At 44.3% G+C, this 19,323-nt stretch overlaps 1 pseudogene; it reads right to left on the bottom strand.

Annotated features, from left to right (window-relative positions):
• Positions 1-11,549: 11,549 nt before the first annotated feature.
• Positions 11,550-12,169, bottom strand: LOC114510337 (annotated as a pseudogene).
• Positions 12,170-19,323: the final 7,154 nt, after the last annotated feature.

The raw sequence follows: 19,323 nt of genomic DNA, 5'->3' as shown, positions 1-19,323 counted from the left end.
CAAGCATAGCCAGCACCCAAGTGCTCGACTTATTAAAATAAGCTGACCCATGAATCTTAAAATCTGAAAGAAACTCCAACAGGTCTGAAGTAATATATTTACCATCCTCTGGAGGATCTCAGAACTCATTGGTCTAACTCTCTCATTTTACAGGTGAGGAAATTACGGTTCCAAATAGTTAACTACTGTCCTGTGAGCTCCTCAGTGCCCATTCCATGTCTCGCTTTTGAGTGTGCTTGGAAATGACTGGACTGCATTTCCTACGAAAGGTCTTGTCATTCAGCATAGTCATTCTGCACATCCTCTTGGGCAGTGGTATTTGACTGAGCTTGGCAGTCCAGATATTCTAAACATGCCCGTGTTCTAGGAATATAAATCAGATAAACAAATTAGGAGAGTTTTGAGTTGGGCTCTGTTGGGAACCGCCCTGCCTGGTTTCAGAAAGTGTAACCCCTTGTGGCTAAGGCTGAGTAAAAAGTCCTTGGAACCATACACCATTAAAAAGACAAAGCTTATCTTCCTTTTAGGGGCACTGCCTCTGCCCCCTTTACTTCACCCTGCTTGGCCCCGGGCAGATGACTGGTTAGCCAATGATGGGTAAGATTCCTCAAAGGAGGGACGACTTAAGACAGGCATGGTCATGAAGGGGCCCTCAGGAAAGGACTTGGGGGGCTATAGAAAAAGAGGGTGATGAACCCTTGGCTTTGACATAGCCTGAGACCTCATTCTGTCTGTAAGAAGTCTCCTAATCTCTTAGCTGCCTTCCTTCCCCTGTCTGACTTAAGCCTGAAACAATGCTGGAGGCAGGTGTGGGCCTGTACTGGAAAGGGCAGGTCCCCTGGGGCAATCAGGCCTAAGAAAGAATGCATAAAATCCCGTGAAACCTGCTTTGCTAATACCCTCAGTTTAAATAAGGGTCCAAGCATGAAACAAGTTTGTTTCCTCAAAGTTTTATGGCCCTTCTCCTTTGAGAGATTGGCCACCTTTCCTCCCCAAGAAGATCATGTCTTGCTAGACTTATTTTCATCCGTGGTGGACAAGGGGAGGGGGGGCCCTGAGGGCAGAGCCTCCCCCCTCACAGGGCCCAGGAGGAACTAACATGTTATCTGCCTCTAAAATAGAGTCAACACCAAGACCACAGGCACCGAGTGGTGAATGAGTGTTCTCTGCTTGACCAAAGAAAAATCATGGTGGTGTGGATGAGACCCTGGTTGGGAGGAGGTAGGAGTGAGTTTTAGCCTGGGCTTCATCACAGTCTAGCCATTTTACCTTGGGAAAGCACGTCTTCTCTTTGGGACCTAGAAACCCTCCTAGTAAGTAACCAAACTTGCTATCACCTGGCAGGACAGGGCAAAGAGATGAGCAAAGTGAATGGGCAATAGTTTTGCTTTAAGGTAAAATGCCTCTTGGGCTCATGTCTCCTCATCTATCAGAGGTTTGGAGAAATAGTCTGGAAAAGCCAAGAGCTCACTTGTGCCATCCTAAGTCTTTCTAGCTTCTTTCTGTAGCCAGAAAAATGGACACCAGGGCAGGAACCTAGAAGATTGTCCCTCCAAACCACTTTCAGTGGTAGACTTGTGATCCACACTTGGCCAATGGTAGGACGTGCCCACCAAGCAACAGGAATAGGTGCAAAGGATAGTCATGTGACCAAGCAGACCTGATCTAAGTTCTTCCCTCAGATTGGTATATAGCTCTTGGGAAATACAAGTCCTTTCTTGTAAAGTAAATAAGCTGAGGTGATACAAGCTTGAAGTAAGAGAGGCTACTTCCCTTGGGCCCATATGGGCCTCCTATAGGAGGAGAGAAAAGGCTAACAAGATCATCAGAGCTGAGAGAAAGATGGTGCCCCAGTGCTGTTACAGAACAAACAAGGGGTGGCCTGGGCCAATACAAAGAAGCCCCCAGGTCCGTTATGTCTGCCGCCAGAGGAAAGACGTCTCTCCATGCCAGAGATTTGTGAAAAGGAAACGTTTATTTAATGCCATACAAACTTAAAGTAAGGACCTAATGTCTTCACCAAAAATCCTAAAGTCCCTTAAAGCACCCACAAACAGACACAGTCCTTCTTTCCTTCCCCCTTTGCCCAGTCCAGAGTACCATATCTCCTAAAGCTGCGGGGGTCCCTACTCTGGCAAAGGCACGTGGTCCTCTCTCCCCGGGCCACGGGAGTCCCCACTCTGCCAGAGCTGCGTGGTTCTCTCCCTCAGGGCTGCGAGAGTCTTCACTCTGCTAAAGCTGTGTGGTTCTCTCTTGCAGGGCTGCACATGGTTCTCCCCCTCAAATGGCTGCCGCGTCTCGGTTTAAATCCCAGTGCTAATCTTCCTCTGCAGCCCCATTTCCAGCTCCTCTCACAATTGGCCACAGCTGCCCACATTCTGGGCAGGTGTGGCCCTGTGGTGTGGAGCCAATTATCTCCAGGCTCTTCTGGATCTTATTACAGATCCCTATTTGAGGCTCCCCTCTTGGCTGCACCCTGTTACAGTGCTGCTGTCTGATTCCTGGATCCAGCCAGGCCTGAAGATGTTTTTCTTTTTGCCTGAACTAGCTTTAGCTAAATGTGTCATTTTCAGTTGAAAGAATCCTAAGTAATACATTCTCTAATTTTTCAAATGAGAAAAGTGAGGCTCATATGGAGGGAATGACTGCCTCAAGGTTACACAGCACATTGGAGACAAAATCTGGATGTGAAATCAGATCTACTGACTTTCTTTCCAGTGAATTTTCTTCTACACTGAGTTTCATGTATTATATCTTATAAATTATTCAATTTTTTTCTGAATGATAGTACAGGTCTTCCTCCCTACCATGTTGGATCAGGCACAATTCATTCATTTGAGCAAAATATGGAGGACCATTTATTAAGGAGTCTGTGATATAATAACAGAACTTCAACTAACTGGTTTGTGTCTAGGTAAGTCCAAATAAAAGGTTCAATTATGATAGGGTCAAAAGTAGAAACCATAGAGAAACCATAGACTTGATTGTGTGTGTGTGTGTGTGTGTGTGTGTGTGTTTGCTGATGGAATGTCTAATGTGTTCTGGGCACAGCAATAGGGTCTTCCATAAATGTGGTCATTTGCGGTTGCCTCACACTGGGCTTCATGCGTAGTTGACACTCAGTAGAGGAAGGAAGAGAGGAAGGAAGAGCATGAAGAAGAAAAGGAAAAGACAAGAAGGGAGAGAAAGAAGAAAGATGAAAAGTAGAGTTGGTTTCAAGAAAAAATTAACTGTTTTTTCCATTGTTCAATAGAGTTTATATTAATAAAAAGTATCTTATAGTGTTCTTAAAATATGTCCATGAAATCTAGTCTACTATGAAATTACTGCTTTTCCTAAATTGAACGGAAGAAATTGTGAGAAGAGAAACCCCAAGTCAGAGCCTTAGACCACATTAGGAGCAAATGAGGTAACAGGAGATAATGACACTTGATAAATGTCCTAATTGTTGTAGTTCCATGAACATTTACAACAGGGCTCAGTCACGGTTCGTGACGTAATTTACTAGGGCTGGATATTAGAGTAAATTGTGTGAAAGTGGGAAGTTCCGGGATTTAGTAACACAATGAATAATGTTTTAGAAAACCTGAACATTGATGATGAATAGGTAGGTGTTCAGATTATTCTATTTGAATTACTGTTTAGTAATGTTATATCATTCTTCGTGATCAGAATTTTTAAACCACAAACAGGATGTAGACAAATGGTGAAAAATAAAAAGAGCTTCTGAGTCAGAGAATAAGGTGGTCATCAAGAGAATCTGTTCTGCATTGGTTTGTAAAAGTACTCACCACTTTAACACTTGCTCTTTTCTAGTTTTAAATTCAGTAATAAAACACAGCACCCCAAAAGATTTCTTAGTATCATAATCACACAACTCAAGGGCATTACTTACCATGCTATATTTAGTTAAAATTTAGACATTATAAAAAGGGGGAGATATTCCACTGTCACCCTCATCAAATCAGCAAAATGTATTAACAACACAGTACATGAATTACTTATTAACTAAGGTTTTCTGTAGCTAAGAAATCTTCAGCCTAACTTTAACGGTAATCTAGATAATCTAGTTTCAGTTATAGATGGTTTTCATCAGTATTTCATATTTCAAGCAGAATACATTATAATAATTTTTTTGAACTTCTGACACATTTTAAAAACGTCACTGCAGTATGAATTTTGTTAAGATGCACTGATGGCACTGATATTAACTTGCCATGTCATTTATTATTGAAAAATTTATAACATTTAAACAATTAACAATATACTTCATGGTTCACCACACAGCATATTGTTAATGGGTTTCTTGGGTTTATTTTTCCATCTGTATGTCTCTAGGGCCCCATCACCATTGCTTGGAGAAATACTAAAGTTGGCTTTTTCCGGTCAGCAATTTGCAGTCTTTTCATGAAACACCTACAATAGCACCACATGCAATTTTCACCATTGATTCTTTCATTCAAGTGTTCATTCAACAAATACGTGCCATTCACTGTTCAAGACTGTGGAAACGGAGGTGGGCCAGACAGAAATGGTCCCCGTTTTTGGAACTGTCATTCTTGTGTGAGACAGAGGAGACAAGGAACAAATGAATGGATAAATAAAAAAGATGATTTTAGACATGGAAAAACACTATCAAGAAAACAAAACAGATAATATGATAGAGGGTGTGGGAGAAGGGCAATATGAATGGATCATTTAGAAAAATCCTTACTGAGGCGGTAACATCTAACCCCAAACCCGAATGACAAGAAGGAGCCAGTGTGCATTTGGTGGTCCGAGAGACCAGCAATAGCATGAACAACTGCCATCGTGTAGGAGGTCAAGAGAGAAAGGGGCTGTGAGGGAGTGTGATGAGGCTGGAGAAGGAAGCAGGGGTCCCAGCATGCAGAGCTCCACAGGCCATGGTAGGAGGTTGAAACTTTGTTGTAAGGATTTAGGCAAGACATTGAGGGTCTCTAAGCAGGGTAGTGATTCATGGTTTATAAAGGTCACCCTGGTTTCTGGTGGATAATGGATCATGATGAGAAGCACAGAGTGAGGGGGGCTGCTGGCTGGGATTTTGTAGGTTGGATCCCACCCCAGGCTGCCAGGCAGAATGGGTAACTAGGGGTTGAAATGCAGCCTTTGTGCTATTCACCAGCATGGACCTGCGTTCACCTGCAGAGAGCAGCATCTTTTCCTAGCATACACGATGTGCCATGTGGGCAGGAAGCAGCCTCAGGATAGGGAGAGGATGGCACAATAACCTTGGTGGAGGAGGAGAGAAGTAGGTTTAGGAGACGTCTAGAGGTAGAGCTGATGGGACTTAGTGATCGATTAGATGTGAGTGAGGGGCGACCCTTAAACCCATGGGGTGTGTTGCTGTTGTGGACTGAGGTGGGAAAGTTGGGAGGAAACCAGGTTCATGTATTTTTTTTAGGAGAGGGGTCAAGAATTCAGTGTGGCTAGGTTTAGCCTAAGATACAGGTTAAATGTGCAATGGGTTTATGAACTGAGGAAATGCCTGATGCTATTTGATATAGCTTACAAGCACAAAGAAATCATAGCCTCTTAGGTCTTCCTCGCGATTCCTGATCCACCCTGGGGGATGGGGGCTGGTGGAGGGAGGGAAATAAAATGAGTCCAGTCTGGCATTCTTCATCTGAAGGAAGAATTGAAACAGGTTCACAATCTTCCAGATCTCTACCCCACCACTCTTCTCCCCCTCAAGGTAGTAGGAGCTCAGGGTGCCCTCCCCACAATGCCAGGAGGAGTTCTTATGCCTTTTGGCGTCTGTTACCTCCTCTACACTCTATAGCAATGCATCTTATTCACCTGTCCCTGGTCACCGCTTGTCCTGCTGCTGTTCACTGCTGACGGTGGCATCCAGTGTGGCTTGGTGAAAGCTTGGTGAAGGCTCTGGGACTCCCTGGGTACTCAGCCTCAAGTCAGCTGGGCCTGTACCCCTGTGGGTACCTGCCACATTCTCCACCCAGCTCCCGGCCCAAAGACCTCCCTTGGTCCTGCAGATGTTCATCAGCTCTCTACTCAGCCTTGGCCCACAGACACTGCAGGAATTTCTGAGTCTCATCCTTACTGCCTGGGAACCAGCGATAGTTTCAGAGAACTACCATCCAGCCCTGTCTCTGCCTGACCATGCTGTACCACTGCTCTAACTCTGATATGTCCACTGCCTCCTCCTCACTGCCCAGGCTGGCGTACGGGCGCCAGCCTGGTGATAATCTCCTTTCAAAGGCTCCCAAGTAAATTGGGAAAAATGTCTCAGCATTGCCCCCAAGAGCTGTAACACACGTGCCCTGTCTGGACGGAAGTTCAGAGGGAGAAGGTCACACCACATGTCTCCCTCTGCTTCTTCCGCCCCACCTTCTTCCCCGCAGAGTTCCTTGGTGCCAGAAGAGATGGGCTTCCTACTTTCATTCCGCCTGGGGCAGCAACTACCACAGCCTAGGCAGCAGAATCAGGAGGGCAATCTTCTCCTTACCTACTGGATCTCAGGATACTGAAGGATACAAAAATTCTTTTCAGCCTCACTGCCACACCTTGCTGGCTGAGGGAGTGTGGGAAATGCTGATATGATTATTCATAAGAGAAACAAAATTGGGACATATTTCAACATATTACACTTGTAACATGAGTTTGTAGCTCAGTGAAGCCCTCACTGCTGGAGATACAACTTGAGAGTCATCAGCATGTGGATAGGGCAAAGCCGGGACTGAATTAAGAAGATCTAACTTATGACAGAGAAATCTGAGAGCCCAGAACAGAGTACTGGGGTGATCCTGTATGGTGAGGCCGGACAGGGAGCAAGGAGCCAGCAAGGGACACTGAGATACGGTGTAGGTGGTGAAACAAAGTTAACAGCAAGTGTGGTACCACTGGGGCCACAAGAGGAACCAGTTTCCAGAAGAAGAGAGCAGAGTCAAATGTTCTCAAGAGTCAAGCCTATAAAAGGATCTTAATCTACACACTGACCCTGACCCTGACCCTGAATTCTTCCTTAGAAGGATAATGAGGACAAGTGGAAATGAATAAAACAATACCTTATCTAAAAGGGCCATTGGTAACAAAACTTCATAAAATCATGTCACCAGTTTTAATGAAGACGATGCTCTGTTCAGTGAATGCTGTGCTCTTTGAGCCAAACTGAAACCCTATCGAGGTGACTGAAGCAATGAGCACCAGCCACCGGAGATCCCCCATTGTTACTGGGAACTTGTAGAGCTACTCCTCAGGCTCTTCCAGCCTGCCTCTCACGAAGCATCATGACTGTTTCTCTCTTTTCTTTTCTTTGCTTATCTTTTTCTGAAATCAACTTGGGAAACACATTAGTCTTTCATTCTTTTGGGTAGATACTAAAGCACATGATTTTGGGGGCGAGGCCTCTGCAGGGACCCTAGGCTTGGTGTCCCGGGTGTTCTGGAGATGGCAGAAATGTACCCAGAGGGGGAGTCTCCTTTTACACCAAAAGGAGCCGATCCTTGGGGTGTGCCCGGTGCCCATGTCCTGCTGCCTCTCCCTGCCATTCCTCTGAGCTCCTGGTGCCCACCGCCCCTCCCCTGACCTTCACATGATTCACGTTACCATTTTCTCTATTCCATTTTACCCATTTAACCAAATCCATAGGATGTAGACTATAGAAATAATAGTCTGTGAATAGTGTGGTTTAGAGTTTGAATTATCCGTTTACGTTAATGGTCAAGCTGGGAGGCAGAACGAGGTAATATGAACAGAATAGGTTGAATCCTGGTTCTGCCTTTCACTATCTGAGTGACCTCAGGGATCTAAGTGATCTGGTACACTGGAAAGTGGGTAGGGAGAAATCTGGCCTCTAAGTTCGGTTGGGCTTCTAGGACCTGCTGTTGGGCATTGAGGAGGAGTAGCATTTGCTGTGGGTGTGAGAAGACTGAGCCAGGAACTAAGGAGAGAGTCCTTTTAATGCATTCTATCCAGAGGAACAGGGCAGAGAGGTGGAAACTGAGACAAAGGCCAATAGTTTGCACTTGGGACCAGTTAGGGTCCAAGTTAACAGATCTGAGGGGTACACAGCAAGCGGATCCCACTACAATCCTGAACTGCTGATCCAGAAGGCCCTGTCCCCTCTGAGGTAGAAACCATGACTGAGCTAAGGTGAAATTCCACCCAAGTACCTCCCAGCATCCCTGTGAACAAACTATCGGATCTCTAAGCTGCTAAAGAAAAAGTATACATCTCAATTTATCTTCTACGTTTGTTAAAAATGGAAAGAAATTATATTGGCTTCAACAAATCTCTGTTGGGACCCATCTCTGCTACCAGTCCTGATTATCTTTCTGAACAACTATTCCTACACATCAGCAGAGCAAAAAATAACCAGATGGATATAAATACTCAGCAGTTTAAATGGAATATTCAGGGCAAATAACCTTGAGTGAAAAAGCACTTAAAAGAGATTCTTCCTCACTTGTTTCCTGTATGTAGGTATATGTGTGTATATGTACATATGATATATCATATGCCTTATAATTTTTATACTTACATTGCGTTGATAAAGTAAGAGCAGGTTGTTATGGAAAGAAAGCAATATTTAACAATTCTTGACGATAAAAATATAATTGTACAACTGAAAGAAAATAGAACCCCACTAGTAATGAGCACAACTAGCTCTGATCTTGCCTTCTAATGCCATTCTCCAGTAAAGGAATCAGCACTCTCTGGAGAGATGGCTGGTGCTAGGACTGGTGCAGGAAATAGGCAAGATGAGCCTGGGGCACCTTACAGTGCCAGAAAGTAAGTCAGTGCTCAAAAAACAAAAACAAAGAAGCCACAATGATGAGATCAAAAGGGACAGAGGGAACAATGGAAACAGTTTCCAAATGGCCAAAATTGGAATAATTTGAGTAACAAAATAAATACAGCAGTATTGGATTGTAACCCAAAGTATATAGTAAGTATCTGTGAGTCCATGATAATATAAGTAAGTAAATGGGAAGACAAACACCCCCTGCAGACTTATGTAGCTACTCAGCACTCAAAGAAATGGGATGTAGCTCTCTGCTTCCTATGTGCGCTGTGCATGGGGACTTCCAGCCAAAGAGCACAGTGTGGATAGAGGGGGAAAGAGGAACATGACATTGTAGACCTATGACGAACATGACCTCAGCCAGATGATCAAGGTCACCATCAACAGGGATAAGTCATACTGATGTACATACCTTTGCCATTTTATGATGAAAACAGCACTCTATTTCTGCGGTCTTCCTCCCCAAACACAAAACCCCAGTCTGTTCATGAGAAAAAACATCTGGAAAATCTCAACTGAACAACCTTCTATGAAATACCTAACCAGTGCACCTCAAAACTGTCAACGTCATCAAAAACAGTCTGAGAAAGCGTCGCGGCCCTGAGGAGCCTGATGAGACATGATGACTCAAACGCAGCGTGCCGTCCTGGATGGGATCCTGGAACAGAATGCGCACAATAAGTACAAACTAAGGAAATCAGAATAGAGCAAGGACTTTAGCTAATAATAAGGTATTAATATTGGGTTGTTAATTGTAACACATGTATTATATACATGTTGTAACAAATGTTAAGATGTTAATAATATGAGAAATTAGATGTGGGGGATATAAGAACTTATTGTATTATAATTACAATTATTTTGTAAATCTTAAACTGTTCTAAATAAAAACTTTATTAAAAATTTAAAAAAATGGAAAGATGCTGAGGTGAAGTGTGGGAAGAATAGGCTAGAACCAAAAAACTGGTTTTAGGGTTTGCCAGTGCGTATCAGATTTTGGAGAAAGAAGTACTAGATGACTTTACCTAGGGTGGAACTTTAATGGAAATAAAAGTTTTAGTGGAATTTTTAATTAATTTAATGTTAGTAGAAAATTTAAAGGGCTTTTTATGTGGCTTTGTCATTCGTGTATCATATTTCTTCCTCATTTTTATAAAAATAGTGTAAGGTAGGCTTTATAAGTTTGTTTATGGTTTTTGGAATGCATGTCCAACTTTAAAAAACATTAAAATTAGAATATTCATTGGTGAAAAAAACCTCAATAGGGACAGTTAAACAATATATTGAATTCTTCAGATAACTGAATTGGGAATTAAAAGATCCAATCCAACCCAGGCCAGTGTGGCTCAGTTGGTTGGAGCATCATCTCATACTCTGAAAGGTGACGGGTTTGATTCCCAGTCAGTGTACACACCTAGGTGGTGGTTTCAGTCCCCAGTTGGGGTGCGTGTGAGAGGCAACCAATTACTGTTTCTCTCTCATATCGTTATTTGTCTCCCTCTCTCCCTCCCTTCCCCTCTCTCTCAAATCAATAAGCATGTCTTCAGGTGAGGATAAAAAAAATCCAATCCAGAAGTTCCCCTGACAAATCAGAAATAAACCAATAAGAAATTTAAGGGAAAAGCAAAGGTATGAAAAATAAGTTTAGCAGATTTCAACATATGTGCAATAGGAATTATGGAGGGAGAAAAAAGGAGTGAAGATCAAAGAAGGAATAGGAAAGCTGTGTCCTAGAGAAAGAGTGTGATCTTAAGATCATACAGGCCATGTGTAAGCATAAAGAATAATCACGAGTAGACAAATTATGATAAAGTTCCCAAGTTCCAAGGATAAAGATCGTGCAGACAGGAAGAAACAAATAGGTTTCCCACAGAGGCAAAAACAACAGGAACTTCATCAAAGAAGAAACCAAAACTGAAATTACAGCCTATTAAGAAATTATAAGAGTGAGCAAACTACATATCGAAATCCATGTGATACTGTCCAGGCTGTGTTAAGAGGAAAATGGCTCCTTAACTAGTAATAAACTGCTGTGATCCTGGGCAAGGTATTTAATTTTTTAAAGCTTCAACTTCTCATCTTTAAATAATAATAGTATCAACTACGTTCATGGTGCTAATTATGTGCCAGCCACTGTTCGAGGGGCTTACTGTGCACTGGTTTATTTATTTCCCATAACAGCCCCATAACGTAGATGATATGATTTTCCCACTTTACAGATGAGGAAACTGAAGCTCAGAGAAGTCACTGGACCAGGTTAGATTGTAAGCAGCAAGAACTGTCTGCGCTCATAACCACGGCGCTACAAAGACTTCTTGTGAAGCCTGTTTCTTCTAAACAGAAAATGCCAAACTATTAACCTCCGGAAGTCATCAGACCCAGATTGCACGAACAAGTTCTATCAGGACTTAATTCATTCGGCAAAAAAATTTTTAAAGTGACTTTCTTTTCTGTCAGCCTGATTGCCATTTTCTGTTGAACAGTCTGTGCGGGAACAGCTTAAGACCACTCGGCTTGCTCCTACCTACTAGCTGTGGACAGTTCAGAGGTGGAGTCTCCAGTGGGGGGAACCGCCGAATGGGCCCCGAGGGCACCTGCACCTTCAGACCAGCCTGTGATGTCAGGTAGAACAGCTGTAAATTGGGGAGTTGAAGCAGTCCTTTCGCCATGAAATTCCTGCCAGGGCCATGCCTTCTTGCCAGCAGCTTCTCTTCTTTTGTCCCCTCAGGGGCTCTGTAGAAGTACAGAGCCTGCCTCCTGCGCATGCTCACAGAGAATGGTGCCACGCGTGCGCAGTGCTTCCTGGGACATGGTGCATCCAGCACGTTGTGCGTCCAGACCATGGACCAGCAGAGTGAGCTCCCTTGTTGTATCAGATGGCAGTGTCCACGTGGCACAGAGGGGAGTCTGTATTACACAGAACAGTGGTAGGCAGGTCAACACAAGACGCCTCTGTGAGAGGCTGGTGGTCACCCTGGGGTCAGTAACCACCAGACATCATGGCTCCCGGAAGGCTGCCTGGATCTGGTCAGTGATGGCTCTGAGAGTGAAGGGGCCCGCAGCAGGAGTGGCTCCAGTGGCAGCAGCAAACTTAAGCACAGCCCACTGGCCTGTGCTCCTGGAAGATACGGCACTGACAGTACCCAGATTTTCAAAGGCAACAATGGCACGAGCGGCTGTCGGAAGCTTCTCCCAGGTTCTCTTCAGATTTATGATGTAGGTGTCATCACGCTCCCTTTTGTAGATGTCCTGCTCCGTGTGGGAGTCAAGGTTGGTGCCACGTAAGTGGGTTTCTGCTGCAAGGAGTTTGATGATATCCTCCTCCTTCATCTGTGGGGCATCAAGGGCTCCAGGTACCATGCAAGTTCCCCTTTAAGTTACAACAGGAATCCGGAACAGCACCACGTGGACCCCTCCCCGGGGCAGGCAGAAAGGCCGGTAGACTACCATGGCATGCCTCGAAGGAGTTGTGATTATTGGTTACACAGCAGATGCTCACCATCTTATCTACACACCAGTAATAACCAGTTAGAAAATACAACCTGTACACAATAGCTATTCAAATACATAACACCCCTCCTCTTTAACTTTACACTTTTATATCCAACTGCTCAACATGCCCCGTGGATGCTCAAATTAAACATGTCCCAAAACAAAGTCCACCTGCCTACTCCTCCACGTCAACACCCGCTTCTCCTGCAATCTGCCTGTCTCAGTTAACGACCACTCCATTCTATCCACTGCCTGGGCCCAAAACCCTTGAGTCATCTTCGACGCCTGTTTTTCTCTCACATCATTTATCCACCCTGTCAGCATATTTATTGGCTTTACCTTAAAAATATATCTTGATTCTGATTATTCTTACTGCCATTATTGATACCACCTTGGTCCAAGCCAGCCTCAGCTCTTGCGCAGACTATTTCAGTAGAACCCTAACTGATCTCCGAAATGTAAAGGGGATCCAACCTCCTACTCTCGTCCCCCAGCTACTGTCCATGTCGCCAAAGTAATCCTTCTCATCACTCATGTTATTCCTCTGCTCAGAGTCCCCCAACAGCTCCCACCTTAGCTAAGTAAAACCTTAAGTCCTCCTCACTGCCCACAAGGCTCTGTGCGATTTGCCTTCTTGCCCCTTCTCCGGCCCCCATTTCCATTCTTTTCTTCACTCACTTTGCTAGAGAAAGGCTAACCTCCGTGCTGGTCCTCCTGTGTGGTGGACGTACTCTAGTCACAGGACCTTTGCACTTTCTGTTCCCTCTGCCTGAAATGTTCTTCCCCAAGACATCTTCCTGACTCACTCACTTTCTCTGGGGCTCTCCTCAAATCACCATATCAGAGAGGCCTTCATTGGCCGCCTTAAAGAACAACCCCCATCACTGTTTCCTACGTGCTTTTGGTTTTTGTGTCACTTGTCACCACCTGACATGTTACCAACATTGTTACTGGTTTATTGTCTTTCTCTGCTCTCTAGAACATAGGCTTCACAAGACCAGGGACTCTGTTGTGTTTGCTGCTTTATCCCAAAAGCCTGGAACAATGAGCAGGCTACAATAAATTCTCAGTAAATATTGTTAAAGAAACAGTTAAACCTAGGAATAAACTGTGCAACTATGGAAAACTTGTATGAGAAAAAAAACTATATAATTGAATTGAGAGAAATAAAAAAGACTTGAATATGTACAGCCATATTATCATCTTGGATGGAGACATTCAATTTTTTAAAGTATTAATTTTTCCCAAATTCAATTTCAATCAAAAACAATCACAATTAAAATTCCAATAGGGTTTTTTTTGGGGGGGAGGACTTTCCAAAAGGATTCTAGAAACAGTCTAGACCTAAAATGTTTGAAATTATCCACTTTTGCAAATGACAAGTGATAAGAGGCAGGCAGACATTCCCAGCCATATATAGTTAAACATACAAAAGAACTATAGACACTAAAGATCACCGTACCATAACCCCAATATAAATAGACAGCTCACTGAGACCAGTCAGTCCAGAAACATACCCGTTAAAACAGGAATTTGGTACTCAGTAAAGGCAGACTTCCACTGTTGCCCAGAAACTCGGTACTTCAGAGCAGTAGGCAAAAGAAATGTTTAACCAATAACGGTATTTACCGCACTTCCCAAAGAAAAAAATTGGATTTCTTGTATAGCCTCAATTAAACCCCAAAGACTAAAGATTTAATTGCTTGAAATGAAATAATTAAGTCTAGAAAAATAGAGGTAAATATATTATAAACCATTACATATTTAACCATACAAAAATATCTACTCAGCCAAAAATACTATAAGCAGAACAAGTAGAGGAAAATAATACATCTGAAAAACAAAGGTCTATAAGGACCTCTTAGAACCCACGAAGTAAGAAACTCAAGACACCAAGAGGAAAGTGAGCCCAGACAGGTAATTCACAAATGAAGAAATATAAATGAGCAACAATTCATTAATTCAACAAATATACATGAGCATCTTTTATATGCTGAGCACACTGGCCAAGGTTAATGAAACCTTGCTGGCAGGGGTGGGAAAGTGGACATTCTTAGACCTGACCGATAAGATTATTATGGGTATAAATTATCTAGTTATATTTCAGAACAACTTTCTGGGGGGCATTTAGTAATATACATTTAAAGTGAAAACATTAAAATTGCTTGGCAGCAATTTAAAATCTAGAATTTATACCATGTCTGCACGTGAGACCCAGACCTGAGACAGTCGCCTTGCAGCCACCGGAGGAGGCCGCCTGGGGGCAAAGGCAGCACACAGGGAGACAGAGGAGCAAGAGTCCCCATGCCCCTGGGCCCCTGAGGCCACTTGATCTGCAGATTCAGTGTTTTGTGACTTGGTGAATTTCCTCATTGTTTAAGCCAGTTTAATGCGCCTGGTCTCTAGAATCTACCTCCCCCAGCCGCAACAATAGTTTGATTCTCTGATTGTGTTAAATGGACTTGGAGTATAGGCTTTACAGTTGAGTCAGCAGACATGGAGATGGATGTATGACACAGCAGACAAGAGCGCAGGCCCTGGGGTCAGAGAAATCTAGCAGGTGGATGTTTCTTTCTCACATGTTGTCCCTCTCTCTTAAATCAATAAGCATGTCCTCCAGTGAAGATAAACAAATCTACTTACAAGAATGGCCTGGGTTGTTATTCACGACAGGGGGCAGTAGGGGGGCAGGAATGGGAAGAGGACAAGGGTCTAGGTCTGGAGCTCTAGAAATGGCGTGGGAGCCAGGCGGGGCCCAGAGTGTGCATAGGAGCGAGGTGCAGGACACCCAGCTGGACACCACGTTCCCTGGGGGAGAGGAACCTGTACGGAGGACAATACATCCAGTGGGGCTTGCCCCATCCCACTTGGTTGGGAAGTACCAACTTAGAAATAACTATTTGATGAAGAAATTAGTGCTTGAGGATTCTCATAATTAGTTATCTCTTGGCTGTTTAGAGAAAAAGGCAGAATGGGTTTTACTTAGAAATTTAGTGCTGTTTTGTGCGTGTCATTTGTGCGGTGGCTTCCCAGAACAAATAACTATTTTGTTTTATTCCTAGAGAAATAATTCATGACACATGGTTTTTTATCACAAAATAAAAATGTCAAACTTTATCTTTGGAACGAAGTAAATGGTTGAGTATTGTCATTTATTGTAAAATATGTTATCTACACAAAATCTTGGTAAGCATCCCACTCTCCAATCTTCTTGATATTTAAAATAGTGAGTAATTAATTTCTGAGCTTGGTGTATTTTTTCTGCAGGAGATCATTTGCATACTTACATGCTATCGAAAGAAATCCTAGAAGCTAAACCTCAGAAGTTGTTGACTGCCTAGATAAACATCTGCTGTTCTGGTGGTGTTTTGAACTGCTGAACTGCCATTTAAATATTCTTAATTCTTTTCTGTTTTTTTTTATAACTAGTGGGTGGGGAATTGGGCAAGAAAGCATAGTCACTAACTCTTTCTCTCATTCTTTACAGAGTTGGAGTTCCCACATACTCATGCCTTCCTCACACAGTTACTATAAGAATTGAAAGGGGAAGAGGGTGAAATGGCCTTTAAAATTCTCAAGAGACCACACACAAGCAAGTGGGTGTGCGTTGCTCATTGCTTAATGATTTGTGAAATGTCTTCCTTACTCAGGTATTCTTTTAAAAAAGATTTTATTTATTTTTAGAGAGATGGGAAGGGAGGGAGAGAAACATCAATGTGTCAAAGAAACATCAATTGGTTGCCTCTGGCACACAACCAAGCAGCCAGGGACCTGGCCTACAACCCAGGCATGTGCCCGGACCAGGAATCAAACTAGGAACCTTTCAGTTCACAAGACGATGCTCAGCCACTCAGCCACACCAGTTAGGGCACTTTACTCAGGTTTTTAAAATGTTCTATCTACCCTTTGTTACGGATCCACTGGGAACATTGTATATTCATCATTTCATAAATAATATAAATTTAAGAACATTTTATAAAGTTAAATCTGTCATTTATTCATCTAAGCAGTCCTGAGCGCCTACTGTAGATCTAGCCATGGGAATACGGCAATGAAGAAGAATCAGCTGTCGTGTTGACTCTCATGGACCTTATATCCCTCTAAGAGGAATAGATACTGAGACAGAATCATGCAGATTGCAAGGATTACTATGGTCAGAGAGGGTTTCATGGAGGAGGAGGCATTTGGGTTGAGACCTCAAGGATGAGTATGGCCTGCACGTGGAAGAATCAAGGGAGAACACTCCACTCAGAGCTCAGCAAGAACGAAGGCCTGGAGGCTGGGAATAGAAAGAAACCAATGTGACTAGAAGGGGGGAGGTGGCGGGGGAAGTGGGGGGAGCAGAGCACGAGCAGAGCACAGGATGGGCCAGGCCACATTTCCAGATGGGAACTCGGTCCGTTCCCGAGGAAGCATCCCAAATGGAACGCTTCAATCCTTCCCTGAGGTAGGGCTCGGTGGTCCACCCCGGGTTTCCGTGTGGGCGAGGGCTGCTGCTGCACTGATGCTTGAAAAGCCTGGGTAACCAGCCCAAGGAGCTCCAGTGTCCACTGGAGGTGCTTAGGAGGTGGGTAGAAGGTGGTCTTGTGGGTGGGTAGGAGACTGAGCGACCCAATCCCTGCTGATTACACCAGGATTTGGCCTGGGGAGAAAAAAATGTCAGTTTGTTCACTCTGTTTCTGACTTTAACATGTGGGGCTCTTCCTAATAACCCAGGGCCTGCCTGAGGTACCACTGACGCTGGGCCCCTGGCTACTGCAAGACCAGACCTTTGGCTCACGCAGCCAGCAAGCTCACGCTGCAGAAGGCCCGTCACGGGAAATGATGGGCCTCCGGCACTTCTGAGAGCCTGCCCGGCAGCCCGGGATTACAGCGCCCCTCCCCTCCACACAGAGGCCTGAGCTGAGTAACCAGCGTGGCAACGGGAGCAGGGACACTCCGGCCACTGTCTCCTAGCTCTGCCCTTCCCAGGAAAGGAAGACAATGGGTGAAGTCTTCTGACGATGAGGAAGGCAGTGTGGGAACTGGGCCAGGTGTGGGCAGACGCTCTCTGTAAAGGACCGGATAGTAGATTTCTAAGGCTCCATACAGTCTCTGTCACACCTCCTTCTTTGTTTTTATTTGCTAATTATTTTTTACAACCCTTCAAAAAGATTAACAACTATTCTTAACTTGCAGGCCTTAACTGGATCTGGCCAACTGGGTTACGGTTTGTTGACCCCCTAAACGAGACTCCGTTGCCCTGATGAATTTCAAACTGAGGCTACCTAATTCGTGTGAAGCACCGAATAAACATTTCTTTTAATATTTACAAGAATCCTCTGAGGTAGGCCTTATACTGTCCCTACCCCGTCCCCACCCCCACTTTCTACACCACGTCCTTGTTCAATAATAAGGATACAGAAGCCTGGAGAGGTCACGCAAACTGCCCAAGTTCATGAGGCTAACAAGTGACAGAAGCAAGATTTGAACCCAAACCGTCTGATTCCAGGGCCACTGCTCTTCACCACTGCACTATATCATCCCCCACTAGTAAGCAGACATAGGGCTTTGGACAAGCCCACTCTTCCTCCTGGGTGTGGCCCCCTGTGTACAGTAAGAGGCATACCTGGTGGCATGTGAAACCATTCCCATGGTTCACACACATAGCATTAAATTATATCGATTCATGCAGCGAGAAGATGATTACCTTTTCAAGTCTCTGATAAGTCTTCCAATGATGTCAGGGCAAAAGTTTCAACCTGGTGCTAACATGTCTTTAACATCTTTCTAGCACATGTTATCTTATTTTTATAAGCGCTTTCCATTTTTACTGAGCTTCAAGGCCCAGGGTCTTTAGTAGGCAGTGAAATCTAGCTGGAATTTAGTACCACTATTGTAGTCTTACTGTTACTTTCCATTGTTGTGTTCATGGCTTTATTTTTGTTGCTCTTTATGATTTTTTTCTTTTTTTAAAATTTTATTTATTTTTATAGAGGGGGGAAGAGAGGGAGAGAGAAACATCAATGTGTGGTTGCCTCTCACGTGGTCCCCACTGGGGACCTGGCCTGCAACCCAGGCATGTGCCCTTACTGGGAACCGAACCGGCAGCTCTTTGGTTCACAGCCTGCACTCAAACCACTGAGCTACACCAGCCAGGGCTTTTTATGATTTTCTATTTGTGCAAAGTGTTAGTGTTAGTGTTGCTGTTGCTGCAATTCTCTTGTCCATTCCTTCACAGGTGTAAGATTGCTGCTGAAGCGCCTGCCATCACGTTCATGGCCAAATCGAAATCAAGGGTCAGGGCAGGTTTCAGCTACTTTCGTCTCCTATGCCCAGGAAATGAAAAGAATTCTACAGATGTTGCATTGGTCCGAACATGTGACATAGCCACCATGTGAGAGGCTGGAAAAGTGGGTGTTGAGCTGCTCACATTGTCACCCTAAACCAATCAGGATGCCCTCAGCAGGAAAAGGATGTAAAGGCGAGACTGTAATCAAAGTATTGGCCACAGGCTGGGAAGCCTCGGGACCTTTTCTTTGGTGCTTGCAGAGCACAGGCACGGAAGGCAGAACTACAGGAGGGTTTAAGGAACTTAGCCAAGGGCATCTTCTTTCACCTCATTGGGTACCAAGATGCCCCTCTCCCCACAGTGCAGCCAAACCGCACGGAGCCCTCTGCACGCCTAAGGAACAACGTGCAGTGGGAAAAGCAGCATTGCCCCACTCGGTCATGGCAGTGGTGAGAGAAATCTCATGGGCTTGTCCCCACTGGCTCCTACCGCTCAGCGTGCTAAGTGCAAGAGCCCCTACCTTTTCAGTCTCTAGTGTGTAAAACATACATTTTCGTAAATACACATTCCTCCCAACATGTACCATAGACACTAGATTTAAAACCCTATTTTAAAGTCTCAGTTTATGTGTACCTTTCTTACAATTTCAAAACCTCTTTTCAAAATGAAGCTCTTCTTGAACACTCCTTCAGTTCCCCTGCCTATAATCCGCTGCTCGCTGGATGCCTTCCCAAGGGCAGAGGACACAGGGGCGGACAGCCCACAGGCCTGCGCAGCG

Source organism: Phyllostomus discolor, chromosome 13 (assembly GCF_004126475.2).
Source record: "Phyllostomus discolor isolate MPI-MPIP mPhyDis1 chromosome 13, mPhyDis1.pri.v3, whole genome shotgun sequence".
Lineage (NCBI taxonomy): Eukaryota > Metazoa > Chordata > Mammalia > Chiroptera > Phyllostomidae > Phyllostomus > Phyllostomus discolor.
The sequence above is the reverse complement of the archived record's forward strand: the minus strand, read 5'-3'. Positions and strand labels throughout refer to the sequence as shown.